A 14113-nucleotide genomic window follows, 5' to 3' on the forward strand; every position below is an offset into this window, starting at 1 on the left:
TAATCATGGTGCTTACACTAGGGGAGGACCACTCAATAAATAATCAGCCTGTCTGAAGGTCATAGTGCCATGGAGAAACTTAAAGTGTGTGTGGGAGGGACACAGAATTGTGGGTAGGAATAGTTGCTTTTAAGAGTGGGCCCGGAAGACCTCTGTTCTACTCAGTTCAGTTCAGTTCAGTTGCTCAGTCATGTCTGACTCTTTGTGACCCCATGGACTGCAGTATGCCAGGCCTCCCTGGCCCATCACCAGCTCCCGGAGTTAACTCAAACTCATGTCCATTGAGTCGGTGATGCCATCCAACTGTCTCATCCTCTGTCATCCTATTACAGATACAGTAATGTTTGAGCAGAAGCCTGAAGAAAGCCAGGGAGCTGGGTTTAGGGATCCTGGGGAGGAGTGTTGTAGACACACAAGGGCCAGTGTGGCTGGAGCAGAGGAAGCAAGGGGTCAGTAGTGTGGGGGTTTGGCTTTTACTGTGAGTGAGATGAGGAGCCACTGCAGGGCTTTGAGCAAGGCCTGGTTTACATTTGAAACTAGGCTCTACTAGACTCAACTAGATTATTCAACTAGACTCACTAGATTATGGGAGCACAGAGGCTTAATTAGTAGGGAGACTCGACTGAAAATTATTGTAATGGGCAATATGTTGGGCAGTGTGTTTGAAGTGCAGCCCCAAGGGCAAAAAAATACCACTGGGGTCACAAGTGAGTAAGGAAAGTCTCTGCCCCTGGCCAGCAGACGGGAAGGAGCTATGACTAGCTTCCAGATAATTCTAACAGAAAATAAAATGTGACTTATGCCACCACACAGGCATAAGGGGGTGTCTTAGAGTTCGACGACATTACTACTGGATAGGCGCTCAGGTATGACCTGGCAGATCATTTCTAACTCAGGGCCCTAGACATTGAAAAAAGTACTAATAACACATACTCCAATTGTACTTCAGTAAAGCTGGGGTGAGGGGATAGTAACACATGCTCATTGCAGCAAATCTGAAAATGCAAAAAATAAAAATAAAAGAAAGGAAGGGGGAAAACCTACTCCCATTTCTAACATCCTGAAGAAAACACTATTAACATTTGAGGCGTTTCCTTTACTCATCTTTCTCTGTATATTCATTTGCTTTACATCTTGCGATTATATACAATTTTATATCTTGCTTTTCTTCATTTGACATGATGTCACAAACATCCTGATCGTTTTGTTCATTTTTGCATCACATCAAGTAAATATGCCCCAGTTTATTCAATTATTTTTACGTTCAATTAGAGAATTATCCATTTAAATACTTGATTTCAGTGCTTTAGGCTCTGAGAATACACATGGGGGTAAGACCATCAGTTCAGAGCTGGTTTCCATTTCTGAGTTAGAAATAATCAGGAAGCCTGGCCTTGCCGTCATGAAGCTTCTTTTCTGGAAAGAGTTAGAGGAGGAAACTAACTAAACAGTGCTGTCTGTAAGATAATACATTTATGTTGTTTTAAGTCACTAGCTTTGTAGTAATTTGTTATAGCAGTACTAGGTAACCAAGACAATAAGGCCCGCCTTAGGGCTCTAGCTCTGGATCGTCCTTCAGCTCTTTGCAAGGCTGGTTCCTCCTCACTCAGTCCTCTTTTTGGCCACACTCCTGCACTCTGCAACATGCAGGATCTTAGCTCCCTGACCAGGGGTCAAACCCACTCCCCCTGCAGTGAAAGTGCGGAGTCCTAACTTCTGGACCACCAGGGAATTCTCATTGAGGTCTTGAGGCACATGTTACATCCCCACAAAGAACTACCACTCAGGCTTCCATTACATCCTCCTCTTTTATTTTTTTGAAAGGAACTAGCCCTGCCAATGGGCTTCCCCTGGTGGCTCAGTAGTAAAGAATCTGCCTGCCAAGGAGGAGACTCTGGTTGGATTTCTGGGTCAGGAAGATTCCCTGGAGAAGGAAATGGCAACTCACTCTAGTATTCTTGCCAGGGAAATCCCACAAACAGAGGAGCCTGGCACGCTACAGTCCATGGGGTTGCAAAAGCATGGGATGTGACTTAGTGACTCAACAACAACAAAGCCCTGCCAACAGGGTGACTTTAGCCCCAAAGACTCATTTCAGACTTCTGACCATGAGAGAATACGGAAGAACTGGCAAAGGAGGGGAAGCAGTTGGAGGACCAGGTTAAATTCATTGTCTTAATTGGCTATGGCTGCTAATACTACAGCCTGTTTAAGGGCAGCTTAAACAACATCAACTTATTTTCTCACAATTTTAGAGGCTAGAAATTCATGACCAAGGGACCAGCAAATTTTCTTTCTGGCTACCTTCTTGCTGTGTCCTCATAGGTTTTGCCTTGGTTCGTGATCACTTGGGGGTGAGGGTGGGGGTGTGTGGAGTGAGTTCTCTGGTGTCTCTTCTTGGAAGAACAGCAATACTATCAGATCAGAACCCCTCCCTCCAAGACCTCATTTAACCCTAATTTCTTAGCTGGACCCATCTCCTCATAGAGTCACCCTTGGCGTCAGGGTTTCAACATATGAATTTTGAGGGGATGAAAACATTCAGTCCATAATACCCACCTTGAGGGAAACAAAAGAGCCAAGGTTTCCAGGGAGCCATTGTAGCAGGGTGGTGACCAAGAAGCAGAAGCAAATTTCATGAAGTAAACACATTAGGACAAGTTTTAATGACCAAACATTAACTAAGATATGTATCATTAATATAAACTTCTCCATAAATGGTGTGAAAGTGGTCACACTCATTGCCTGTCCCAAGTTAATCACTTAAGCCCTTACCTGCCTGGTTGGCACAATCTCAACTGCAAAGGCCGCTGCCCTGAGTTTTCCGGAGAGCATAATTCACATCCTGGTTGCTAAGTGTCCCTTGCTTGGATTCACAAACTTACAGCTCTTATCCCATTCTGTTCCTATCATAGCTGCTCCGGCCTGGACCCCACTACCCACCACCTCTTAGACCCGAACCACTGACTGCCTTCCCTCTTAGGCTCTGCCTTTGAGAGAGGAGCTCTCCCCCGAAACATCCTGAGCACGAAGAATCTGAAATCAGAGGGTGCCTTTCCCATAGACATTCTAGCTTCTTGTTCTTCTGGCCAGGTCCGCGTTTCACACTCCTAGGAATTCCCAGGTGCCTTACACAGGCCTTTAGGGAATCTGGTCCATTGAACACCAAAGTGGCTGCAAATTCCTCCCCTCCCTGCCTTCACTGTTATGGTAACGTTGCAGCTTCTCCCCTCAAGAGGTTAGAGTCCATTCCCCTACTCCTTGAAGTTGGTTCTGGTCATGTGATGGGCTGTGGCCAATGGAGTGTTCGCAAACATGACATATGCGGAAGTACGTTCGCACTTCCGCTCTGGGAGGCTTACCTGTTTTTGCTGCTGGGAACGCCGAAGCCCTCAGGTGCTGGAGCCTGGGTTAAGCTGCTGGCGGATGCTGGCCCCCTTGGATCCAGGCGGAGCAGTTGCAGCAGAGGGTCCTGCACCCACTGGTCAGCCAGCCAGCTACTGTGAATGAGCGCCCCAGCCCACCCACCGGCTGACCACAGGGATGAACCAGCGGGCCCAGGTCAGAACCGCACAGCTGAACTCCAGAACTGCAAATGAAGTAAAATGGTGAGTGTTCTGTTCTGTTTTTAAGGTCACTACCTTTGTGAGAGGTTTGTTATTTGGCACAGGTGACTGAGTTTAAAGCAATTTATTGTTCTAGCCTAGAGAGTGCAGTAGCTGAGACTTATCTAAGGAAATGAACAAACACGCATTTGACACCTCTCAGATATGGCAGGTAGCTCTCTCCAGATACAGATGGAGATAAACACATGTACACACATACATAGGGCTTCCTGGGTGGCGCTAGTGGTAAAGAACCCACCTGCCAATGCAGGAGACGCAAGAGACGCCAGTTCAATCCCTGAGTCGGGAAAATCCTCCTGGAGGAGGAAATGGCAATCCACTCCAGTATTCTTGCCTGCAGAATCACATGAATAGAGGAACCTGGCAGGTTACAGTATGTAGGATCACACAGAGCCGGACAGGACCGAAGCGACTTAGGAGGCACGCACACATACAGGAAGGAAAAGACTTTTTGTTTTTTAATGTTAAAAACAAATTCCTCTAGGGAGCGGGAATGAAGGAGGGATGGAAGGAGTGAAGAAGTCCTTTAACTTTAGCTGTATGTATACCTGTATGGAGATAATTTGCAACAAACATGTCTTTACAATATTACCTGAGTTATTTTGAAAAGTGAATAAATACCCATATCATGCTGAGGAACTTTCATGATGTCCCTAAGTTGTGGCCTGGAGGACTAATTCCCCTTCCCTCTCAGCCTTACCCCTGTGGAGTATCCCTTCTCTCAGGAGGTGAGGGGAAATGTGCCTAAACAAGGCTCAACATGGGAGGCCTCTGAGCGGCTGGAAAGCTGCCTGCTCCCCTTTCACCACCCCCAGCCCCATTTCCACCGGTGGGAGTTGGGTGAGAGGCAGGTATGGGTGGCAGAGACAAGGTGGGGGGAAAGGCATGGAGGGGGAGGGAGTAGAAATGTGTTCTGTTGTTTCCAGATGCAAAGAAGTAACCTCAGGTCTTTGGGGGCAGTGCTGAGGGCCTTCTTCTGGTCTGTCCCAGCATCCCATGCTGACCCAGAAGCTCCTTCCAAATGTCACTGGATGGCTCAGTGGGAAAGTTGTGGGAGCTTAGATTTCAAATGCAGACCTGAAAATTTGCAAACAGATGGGGTCTGGGCTTCCCAAGACAAAAGAAAAAACATGGGGTTTGTTTAGGAAATGAACATGGCTGAGCAGAGAGGAAAATCTGATGGTTGAGTTTCTGTACTAGGGATGAGTTTTATATGGAAACTTTATGAAAGGTCACATTTCCCCTGGTTTAATTTCATGAGTAATGGTGACTAGTGATCATTGAGATGTCTTTGTTCTGCTTCCTTGTGAAGCACCCACTTGATGGGATTTTCTCGAGGATGATCTTTCAAAGCTTAATCAGGGTTTGGCCTGATTAATCGCCACAATCAGGGTTCGGCACAGCACATGGTTTCCTAATTCTAGAATTTCGACTGGGAAATTATATGGAATATAGAATATTACATTACAAAATCTCTGTCCTTAATATTTTAATATTTTTGAATGGAAACTTTCAGTCTTTTGTCTTCTTTAACATTGTAAGCATAGTTATTTTTAAGCCTATGTTTGACAGCTCCAAGATCTAGAATCCTCTAGGTCTGCTTCTGTCATCTCTTTTTCTGCTCATTTGTTGTCGTTGTTCCTATAATCTTGTCACTTGGTTTTTGTTTTTTTTCTTTCATTTGAGTACCAGACTTCCCTAGTGGCTCAGATGGTAAAGAATCTTCGTATAATGTTGGAGAAACTAGTTTGATCCCTGAGTCAGGAAGATCCTTTGGAGAAGGGAATAGCTGTCCACTCACAGTATTCTGGCCTGGAGACTCTCATGGACGGAGGAACCTGGTGGGCTATGGTTCATAGGGTTGCAAAGAGTTGGACTTGACTGAAGAGACTTAGCACGCATGCAGACATTGTTATTTGAAAATGTTGTAGGAGTTAATTTGGAGGTTTAGGATTATGTCGTCTGTTTCTGGAGAGGAATTCCATTTGTTGTAGGAAGGAACCTAAGAAAGCTCGTAATCCAGGATCACCTTAATCCAGTTTCAGTGATTACTGTGATTTAATGCTTCCCTGGTGGCTCAGATGGTAGAGAATCTGCCTGCAATGCAGGAGACCTGGGTTCAATCCCTGGGTTGGGAAGATCCCCTGGAGGAGGGCATGGCAACCCAGTATCCTTGCCTGGAGAATCTCCATGGACAGAGGAGCCTGGCGGGCTACAGTCCATGGGGTCACAAAGAGCCAGACATGACTGAGCGACTAAGCACACACTGTGTTTTAATCTAGATCGCATCTCTACAAGGATTATTCTGCTTCCACTTCACCCTGTGGTTTGAATGCAGCCTTCAGGGTCTCAGCCTCAAGTGTGGGCATTCCCAGCACCTCTCTCCCAGACTTGGTGGGCTTGGACTCTTTTTTTTCTTTTCCTTAGCCCTTTCCAGATGTTCAAGCTGGTTTTAGAAAAGGCAGAGGAACCAGAGATCAAATTGCCAACATTCGCTGGATTATCAAAAAAGCAAGAGAGTTCCAGAAAAACATCTATTTCTGCTTTATTGACTATGCCAAAGCCTTTGACTGTGTGGATCACAATAAACTGTGGAAAATTCTGAAAGAGATGGGAATCCGAGACCACCTGACCTGCCTCTTGAGAAACCTGTATGCAGGTCAGGAAGCAACAGTTAGAACTGGACATGGAACAACAGACCTGTTCCAAATAGGAAAAGGAGTACATCAAGGCTGTATATTGTCACCCTGCTTGTTTAACTTATATGCAGAGTACATCATGAGAAATGCTGGGCTGGAAGAAGCTCAAGCTGGAATCAAGATTGCCAGGAGAAATATCAATAACCTCAGATATGCAGATGACACCACCCTTATGGCAGAAAGTGAAGAAGAACTAAAGAGCCTCTTGATGAAAGTGAAAGAGGAGAGTGAAAAAGTTGGTTTAAAACTCAACATTCAGAAAACTAAGATCATGGCATCTGGTCCCATCACTTCATGGCAAATAGATGGGGAAACAGTGGCTGACTTAATTTTGGGGGCTCCAAAATCACTGCAGATGGTGATTGCAGCCATGAAATTAAAAGATGCTTACTCTGTCAGGAAAGTTATGAGCAACCTAGACAGCATATTAAAAAGAAGAGACATTACTTTGTCCACAAAGGTCCGTCTAGTCAAGGCTATGGTTTTTCCAGTGGTCATGTATGGATGTGAGAGTTGGACTGTGAAGAAAGCTGAGTGCCGAAAAATTGATGCTTTTGAACTGTGGTATTGGAGAAGACTCTTGAGAGTCCCTTGGACTTCAAGGAGATCCAACCAGTCCATCCTGAAGGAGATCAGTCCTGGGTATTCATTGGAAGGACTGATGCTGAAGCTGAAACTCCAATACTTTGGCCACCTGATGCAAAGAGCTGACTCATTTGAAAAGACCCTGATGCTGGGAAAGAATGAGGGCAGGAGGAGAAGGGGACAACAGAGGATGAGATGGATGGATGGCATCACCAACTTGATGGACATGAGTTTGAGTAAACTCTGGGAGTTGGTGATGGACAGGGAGGCCTGGCATGCTGTGGTTCATGGGGTCGCAAAGAGTTGGACATGACTGAGCGGTTGAACTGAACTGAACTAGCCCATTCAAGGCTCAAAAATCTTGCTCTGCCTCTCAGTTGCCTCTTCTAGAGTTGGCTAATACCCAGGAAAACAGCAAATCCAAATTCATCTCTTTGGATTTCCCCATTCTCCACTTTCTTAGCTTAGTTATTTTAACTGCCTTGTTAGCTCTTCAGTGCCTTTAAGTAGATTTTAAAAAATGAATTGCATCTGGCTTTCATAGAGGTCCTCAGTGGGAAAGTTGGTCCAAGTTTCACTAGCCCATCATTAGTTAAAGTAGAAGTCCTTTATGTAAAGTGGCAACTGTTTTGAATGGGAATATATGTAAAAGGTGGATGTATGGGAACAAAGGCATGAAATCTTAGCCTTAGGAAAGGAAAAAGGATTATAGCTCTAGAAAGGAGGCTCTGCCCTCTAAAGAAGATACAGGCTAGGTTATGAAAAAAAGAAGTATAGTTCAAACAAAGTCACAGTGTGTTTATATCTCTCTCACTTAATAGTCCAGAAGAAGGTAGATTAGGTTCTTGAGGCAACTCTGATCGAGGAACGTCTAAGGACCTAGGTTATGTCTGTCCTGCTGCTCCACCACAGAGCAATGTGGTCCTCATCCTTGTAGCCAGATATTAGCGTTCCTGGTAATATCCATGCTAACTGGATATTAGCATTCCAATTAGAGAGGAGGGGAAAAAGAAGAGGAAGGCAACCAGATTCGTTTGTTTTTTAAAGCTATAATCTGGAGGTTGCATGCATCACTTGCATTCATATACTCTTGGTCCAAACTAATTATCTGCACAACCATATCTAGAAGCAAGAGAAGATTGACTAGGTAGTTTCCCACTTGTATTAGAAGAAGAGAGAAAGGTGGAATGAATTCTGAACAGTTAATAGTCTCCGTCATGGGCCCTAGTTAAGAGAGGTAGAGAATAACATCTCACACTCAGGATGGGCTGATGGGACAGAGACGCCAGTATGACCTCACACAAAAATAGGGGCACCTAATGTTTCTGTTTTAAGGGGAGATGAGTTTGAGTGGTGGTTGTTAGATTTGAGCAGGCGTCAGAATTGTCTAAAAGACTTGTTAAAATATAGGTTGCTAGGTAGTGCCTCAGGCACTACCTATATTCATTTATAGGCTTCATTTTTGAGAGTTTCAGTTGTGTGGGTCTAGGGGCGATCTGAGAATTTTCATTTCTAACAATTATCTGGATGATACTGATGTTACTGGTCCAGAGAACAAACTTTTAGAACACTATATTTTGTGCTGAACTAGCTTGGATCCGCTTTGTTTCTGAAAGTTGATAAAATAGGGTGCATATAACAAAAATAATATAGTTGAGCAATATATTTTTAGTTTTAAAGCTCTGAAATCCTTCACCATGGTATTCCCGAGGGGATTATTCAGTCTAGACAAGGTAAACTTCTTAACATAGGTGAGCAGAACTGCTTTAGTCTTGATTTCCTGATACTTTCTCTCTCCCTGCTGATTCTGATAGAATATCCTGGAAAGTCCCTTCAAGCGCTTCACTTGGAGATTCTGTGATAATCAGATTTCACTGTGTTCACTAAGATATGTGCAGCGTATTCTAATTTACATTTTAATTATTGAATTTAGTAAATAAAAATTTAAAAGCTTTTAATTTGCTTTTTAATGAAAATTTTCTGTATTATAGGTGTTGGTTCTTCAGGACAAAGTGAAATACAATTTATTTAGTTGCTTTCTTCCCTTTTAAAAAATTAGGAAAGGTAGTATTTACTAAACGAGGGACCTGGATTTCCATTTCCTGTTTATAGAATAGAATTAAGGGAATTCCCTGGCAGTCCAGTGGTTAGGACTGAGTGCTTTCATTGCCAGACCCGGGTTCAGTCCCTGGTCAGGGAACCAAGATCCCACAAACCCTGTGGTGTGGGGGGAAAAAAAATGGAATTGAAAATGAGGACAGATCAATTTGAAAATAATTACGTTTCCTGAGGAAATTACCAAAGGGATGGAATGAATGAAATTCATTTATAGGCTTCATTTTTGATTAGGGATACCCACCACTTAGGTAAACTTTGGGTTGTTTTATTTTTAATTCCAAGTGGCATTCAGCAGGCAGGTGGGGAAAAGAGAGAGGGATGACCTTTAACCCTGCAGTATGGTAGTTGACCCTGAGCAGGACATTAGGGGACATGACTGGGAAAATGAGAAGGAGCCCAGGTATGAAGAGAATAAGAAATGTGGGAGGTCATGCTGAGGAAAGAGCTGCTATTCAGGTCAGCTCCCAAGCAGCGTGTGGCTCATCCAGGGCAGTTCTCACTTTCTCAAATCTAATATGGTGGAAACCTAAGATGGCAGAAGCAAGCTGGAGGTACAGTTTGAAAGAAGATTTGGTAAAGATCCTTATATCAGGTTCAGATCTAGTTATCACAGTCGTTCTGTCAGAAATCCAGGCAGCGACCCTGAATGGAGAGAAAGAGCCAAGAGGCCCATGTAGAAGAAGGTCAGGCAGGACCATGGCCACCACCCAGTGGCCCCTCTGAAACATTCAGGTGTTTAGATTTTATGTGGAGAAGTAACTGTCAGTCCAGGCTCCACTGGTTTTCTGGGCACGCATGTAGAGAGTGCCAGAGCAGTTCCTTGACAGTTAGATGCTGTTTCAGAGATTGCCTGAGCAGACCAAGTGATTCTGCCTGGGGCTGAGGTTTTTGGATACCTCGGCTGAATCTGGAAGGTGCTTTCTTTAAAGCTGCTCATTCAAAATGTCTTAAATAAATGGAAGATATCCAATCCTAAGACTCAAGAGTCTTCTCCTCTGAGAAGTGGTGCCTCTTAAACACCTTTCTCAGAGTCTGGGGTTATGGTTCCAATAGGATCAATGCAAAAACCTGTTGTTGCTTTGCATCTCAGTATTTAGCCGACAGGTGGGGAAAAGAGAGAGGGGTGACTTTTAATCCTGAAGTATGGCTGATGGTGAAAAAAAAACAGAGACATTACTTTGCTGATAAATATCCGTCTAGTCAAAGCTATGGTTTTTCCAGTAGTCATGTATGGATGTGAGAGTTGGACCATAAAGAAAGCTGAGCACCAAAGAACTGATGCTTTTGAACTGTGGTGTTGGAGAAGACTCTTGAGAGTCCCCTGGACTGCAAGGAGATCCAACCAGTCCATCCTAAAGGAGATCAGTCCTGGGTGTTCATTGGAAGGACTGATGCTGAAGCTGAAACTCCAATACTTTGGCCACCTGATGCGAAGAGCTGACTCATTGGAAAAGACCCTGATGCTGGGAAAGACTGAAGGCAGGAGGAGGAGACAACGGAGGCTAAGATGGTTGGATGGCTTCACCGAGTCGATGGACATGAGTTTGAGCAAGCTCTGGGAGTTGGTGATGGACAGGGAAGCCTGGTGTGCTGCAGTCCGTGGGGTCACAAAGAGTCAGACACGACTGAGCAACTGAACTGAACTGATGGCAGCTGACCCTGAATATAGGGTCAGGATTTACTTCACTAACCTGATACAGGAACTTGAACTTGAAAGATGGCTGTGGAGAGTATTATTTTTTCCAAATATATATATCTTTTATTGAATGTTCTTTTAAAATTATTATTAAAGTACACATTCTGACCTCTGCAGGAAACTCCCCTTTGGTCCAGCCTTCCGCTGCTTCTTGAGTAGTGACTCACCCATGGAAATCCCTGTCTTGATATCTAACAGTATTGACTAGTTTTGTCAGTTTTTACCCTTTATGTAAGTAGAACATATACTCTTTTGTATCTGGCTGCTTTCGTTTTTATCACTGTTGTATAGTTGTGGATTGTATATTCTCATTGCTGTATAGTATTCATTGCCTGAATATACCAGTCTATTTATTGATTATTCTGTTGATGGATTTTGGGATAACTTTCTAATTTAGGGCGATTATGAGTCATGCTGCTGTGAGTTTTCTAGTTTATGACTTTTGGTGAGCACATGTTCACGTTCTTTTGGTACTTCTCTTTTTATTTAATTTTTATTGGAGTATAGTTGATTTACAGCCTTGTATTATTACAGTTTCTGTTGTACAGCAAAGTTAACCAGTTATACACAGACATATTAATATATCTACTCTTTTTTAGATTCTGTTCCCAAATAGGTCATGCAGAGTATTGAGTTCTCTGTGTTATATAGTAGATTTCTTATTAGTTATCAATTATATATATAGTACTCTGTATATGTCAACCCCAGTCTCCCAATGTATGTAAAAATAGTTTGCCATTGCCAACATCCTATTTGAGTCAGGAATTGTATGGTAGATGCTGTGAAGAATTAAAAGGGAGCAATTCGGTATCTCTAATGGCAAAGCTCGGGTGACGAGTAAGGACAGTTAATGTGACTTTGCAATCCTGCGTTGGCAAAGGGACTCTATCCAAACCTCAGCCCTTCCCATATATTCTTTTATTTAATCCTCCCAATGGAAGGATTTCTCTCCATTTTACAGATAAGGAAACTGAGGCACAAAGGCCAAATATCCTGCCCCAACCCACATGGACAGCAGGTGGAAAAACCAGAATTGAACCCAAGCTCTAGGTGCCAGACCACTGGGGTTGTCACTCAACTTTCTTGCTTTTTCTATACCTTCATTCTCCTGTCTCTACCAGTAGACAGGATTCTTCTCATTCATTGTAAATATGCCTTATCTTGCCACCTTAAAGTCAACTCTTCCTTGACTCGTAGCCCTTTTCAGCTGCCTCCCTGTCTTCTGCCCTTTATTTCCATAGTCCTTGAAGGAGTTGTCTGCTTGCATTGTCTGTTTCCTCACCTCCCACACACCCCTCACTTCATTCCAGCCTGGCTTCAGCTCCTACCACCCAGCCAGCCATGGTAGATCTTGCTGGGGTCTCCAGTGATCTTTGCAGCTCAATGCAACGTGTGCCACACTGTACATGTGGGTGGTTTCCAATATTGTCACTCTCTCTGCGAAACTCTGTCATCTCTTGACCTGGATAATTTTCCCATTTCTCATCCTACCAGTTGACTGTCTGCTCAGCCTGCCTCTTCTGCTGACCAGTCCTCATCTGTATGTCCTTTAAATATTGCAGTGACACATGCCTCCTCCCTGGGTTCCCTTCTGACTCCATACTTTTTTCCTTAATAATCTGTTCTCATACCCAAGGCTGCATTTACCACGAGCATCCTGAGCATCCCACATGTGTACCTTTAGCTTGATCTTTCCTCTGAGTTCTAAACTTTCATATCAAACTGCCTACTCCACCTTTCCACCTGCTGTTTCCTGGGCACTTGTAGCTTCTTGGGAATAAACTCATGATCTTCCCATCCCCAACCTGCTTCTTCCCTGGAGTCTCCATGATCTAGTCTGTGGCCCCAGCAGCTGTCCAACTGCAGAGCTAACCTTGACGTCTTCCACTTCCTAGTCCCTGGATTTAATCATTCACCAAGTTTCTTTAAAATATCTCCCAGTTTTCTCTCAAGTCTCTCTACCATTTCCAGCCCTAGACTCAAGTTACCTTTCTCTCTGGCCTGGAATAGTTTAATTCACTCCCTGAATGGTCTGCTTTTATTCCTTCTTTGTAGCCCTTGCAGTGAGTGATCGTTGGAAATCCTTTCCTATATAGTCCTAATACCTGCTCCCCAACTTATGACCCTTTATTTTTTTTTTTAATTTTTTTTTTATTAGTTGGAGGCTAATTACTTCACAACATTTCAGTGGGTTTTGTCATACATTGATATGAATCAGCCATAGATTTACACGTATTCCCCATCCCGATCCCCGCTCCCACCTCCCTCTCCACCCGATTCCTCTGGGTCTTCCTAGTGCACCAGGCCGGAGCACTTGTCTCATGCATCCCACCTGGGCTGGTGATCTGTTTCACCCTAGATAATATACATGCTGTTCTTTCGAAACATCCCACCCTCACCTTCTCCCACAGAGTTCAAAAGTCTGTTCTGTATTTCTATGTCTCTTTTTCTGTTTTGCATATAAGGTTATCGTTACCATCTTTCTAAATTCCATATATATGTGTTAGTATGCTGTAATGTTCTTTATCTTTCTGGCTTACTTCACTCTGTATAATGGGCTCCAGTTTCATCCATCTCATTAGGACTGGTTCAAATGAATTCTTTTTAATGGCTGAGTAATATTCCATGGTGTATATGTACCACAGCTTCCTTATCCATTCATCTGCTGATGGGCATCTAGGTTGCTTCCATGTCCTGGCTATTATAAACAGTGCTGCGATGAACATTGGGGTGCACGTGTCTCTTTCAGATCTGGTTTCCTCAGTGTGTATGCCCAGAAGTGGTATTGCTGGGTCATATGGCAGTTCTATTTCCAGTTTTTTAAGGAATCTCCACACTGTTTTCCATAGTGGCTGTACTAGTTTGCATTCCCACCAACAGTGTAAGAGGGTTCCCTTTTCTCCACACCCTCTCCAGCATTTATTGCTTGTAGACTTTTGGATAGCAGCCATCCTGACTGGCGTGTAATGGTACCTCGTTGTGGTTTTGATTTGCATTTCTCTAATAATGAGTGATGTTGAGCATCTTTTCATGTGTTTGTTAGCCATCTGTATGTCTTCTTTGGAGAAATGTCTGTTTAGTTCTTTGGCCCATTTTTTGATTGGGTCATTTATTTTTCTGGAATTGAGCTGCAGGAGTTGCTTGTATATTTTTGAGATTAATCCTTTGTTTCTTCATTTGCTATTATTTTCTCCCAATCTGAGGGCTGTCTTTTCACCTTACTTATAGTTTCCTTTGTAGTGCAAAAGCTTTTAAGTTTCATCAGGTCCCATTTGTTTAGTTTTGCTTTTATTTCCAATATTCTGGGAGGTGGGTCATAGAGGATCTTGCTGTGATTTATGTCGGAGAGTGTTTTGCCTATGTTCTCCTCTAGGAGTTTTATAGTTTCT

At 43.5% G+C, this 14113-nt stretch overlaps 1 long non-coding RNA gene across 1 annotated transcript in view; it reads left to right on the forward strand.

The window, feature by feature from the left end:
- The first annotated feature begins 2624 nt into the window (after positions 1-2624).
- The window catches only part of LOC122675513, a 50137-nt gene continuing 38648 nt past the window's right edge, over positions 2625-14113 (forward strand). The window contains exon 1 of the long non-coding RNA XR_006335288.1: positions 2625-3608. This is a non-coding gene — a long non-coding RNA (uncharacterized LOC122675513). The remainder of the gene's footprint in view (positions 3609-14113) is intronic.

This window comes from Cervus elaphus, chromosome 19, assembly GCF_910594005.1.
Source record: "Cervus elaphus chromosome 19, mCerEla1.1, whole genome shotgun sequence".
Classification (NCBI taxonomy): domain Eukaryota; kingdom Metazoa; phylum Chordata; class Mammalia; order Artiodactyla; family Cervidae; genus Cervus; species Cervus elaphus.